The sequence below is a fragment of the Aplysia californica genome, unplaced genomic scaffold, assembly GCF_000002075.1.
Source record: "Aplysia californica isolate F4 #8 unplaced genomic scaffold, AplCal3.0 scaffold00306, whole genome shotgun sequence".
Classification (NCBI taxonomy): domain Eukaryota; kingdom Metazoa; phylum Mollusca; class Gastropoda; order Aplysiida; family Aplysiidae; genus Aplysia; species Aplysia californica.
Genome location: NW_004797576.1, coordinates 704175 through 706658, shown reverse-complemented (window position 1 = coordinate 706658; position 2484 = coordinate 704175).

The window sequence follows — 2484 nt, the reverse complement described above, 5'->3', positions numbered from 1 at the left end:
TCTCTCTCTCTCTCTCTCTCTCTCTCTCTCTCTCTCTCTCTCTCTCTTTCGTAAAATCCCATGAAAAGCGTACAAGATGTCAAAATGGGCCACACCAGACAATATCACAATGGCTGTGACGTCATTCAACATCGGAAACATGCCATAAAACTGACAGATCAGACTGGACAAGTCATAAAACTGTCAGATCAGACTGGACTTCACTGGCATACGACATCGGGAAGCGACAAAATTACCAGAACCATTCACGAGAAATCCTCGTCCCAAAGCCGTCGGTTTGTTTGTTTTAGTAAAGAGAAGCGCATCGATACAATTATTGTCATTTAGAGCTGAGAAAAATGTCAGACAGACATACAGACAACCAGAAACAAGAGGGAGAAAGTGAAGAAGTAGGACCTACCAGTGGCGCGCTCCAACCACCCGCTCGTTCAGAAACAGGAACAGGTCTCAGAGTGAAAGAAATAAAAACAAACAATCTTCTGTTCTCCTATAACAGTAGGCGAAGAACACAAGCTGAAATATATATTATATTATTATGCATTCTTCTTAATTTTCTAGTTTTGTGGTTTTGTCTTTGTTTGTTATTTTGCTTTGTTTCGTTGTGTCTTTATATGAATTAAAATGTTTTTGTTTGTTTTGGAACGGAAAAAGGAAGGGGTGGTATCACTTTGCCAACATTTTCTGACCAACCTTGACGATATCGAAGTTCAAGATAACTGACACGTATACCATTCTGTACTAGCACTTTCTGATAACGGCCCACTCACCTGCTGTCTTCAACAAACAAACAAAACAAAACAAAAGCGGCCATGGATCACGTGGGCTGACCCTGCAGTCAATCTTGCGGGCGGAAATATCGTCACGAATGCGGGCGTCTACCCCAAACGGTAAACACGCCAAGGCCCCGCTCATCATAGCTCACCAGCACGTGACGGGAAAGAACGTGCAGCCATTGACCTACTCACCCAGGAGTAGAGTAGAGCCGTGCCCATTGGTTTTACAATTAAACATTCACGGTTTTTGTTTGTTTGTTTGTTTGTTTTTTATGTTTCCATTATTCACAACAATTCGACGCGTGACAGATATTCGACTTCCGTGTGACGTTCAGGTACAATGGATTTTTGCCTCGTTTTTCTCCAACCCACGGTAAAACTAGTTTAATAATAACAATATAGTATAATTATAATTATCTGAAAACCACAGACATAAAAACAGAAATACTTTGTAGTTGACGTTCAGTAGGTAGAGGGGTTAGTGGAGCCAACAAGAGTTTAAATCGTGGCTCTAAACGAGTCAGCATTCACTAAAAAAAAGTAAAATAAAATCGCAAATAGTACTCGAATAGCATAAATAGTGAGTGACTTCACACTTAGAAGAGTCGAATAAGTTTCGTTTCCTCAATACACCGCCCAGCAGGGCTATCATGACCGGCATCATATAGATCCATACATTGTATTTTCTCTTCCCATCGATACCGTGGTGAACCACAAAATTCAACCCATCCCTCAAATTGAACAAAAGCCGGGGGGGGGGAGCAAATGACAAAACCAGCAACATGGCTTAAATAAAGACAAAAAGGAGAGGAGAAAATCGGATGGCAGTACACGTGAACTGCTCGTAACGTGGGTGTATAGTATGGCATAACAAGGCTGGTGCCGGTATCTTATGTGTTCGTTGTTTTTTGTTTGCTCGTTCGCTTGCGGTTGTTGTTGTTTTTTCGGGGGAGGGGGGTGTTTTACGGCGCTAGCAACTGCATAAGGTCACAATATGAGCGCACGGGACACACCAAATATTTTCAGTTAGTAGGAACACTTGAATAGGGGAAGTTAAGAAGTAGGAGTAGGACTGTCAGAGGCAACCTCCAGCCACCCTCGGTGACCGTTTCAAAGCAGTGCGTTCATGTGGCAGTCAGAGTTCAAACCTCCGAACTGCCGGCGTACGCTGTAATGGTTAGGAGCTTCGCTGTCGCACGCAGAAGACCCGAGTTCGAGTCCCGCGTTGGCATTTTTTTTTTCAAAATAAAAAAATCTCGATTTTTCCGCATGGACATATTTTATTCCTTTCAGCTCGGGCTAGCCCTGACGGGCAGGTTCGAAGCCCGCCTCCTGTTGTTGTTATCGATCCAGACGCCCGCCTCCGAAATGAGACAAATTGTGTTGACGGGGTCGTAAAACACGAAAATAAGACTTTTAAAAAAAATCCTTATTATCTCTCATATCTGCAAAAACTTAATCAGATAAATCAAGAGCTTTGTTAACTTCTCAAACAACCGCACACTCCAAGAAGATCTATCTGGGAATTGAACCCACGACACGAGGAGGGTAGTGATATAGTCAAGCAATCAGCCTATGTGTCCCTTATAAAGGGTGCCCAATGCGGATGGGAATGGGTCGGGTCTAGTCTGGTCGGGTTGGGTCGGGTCGATCGCCAGGACTAGTCGCCTGAAAACAAATGCGTTTTTTTCTGAGGCGACGAGTCGGGCGC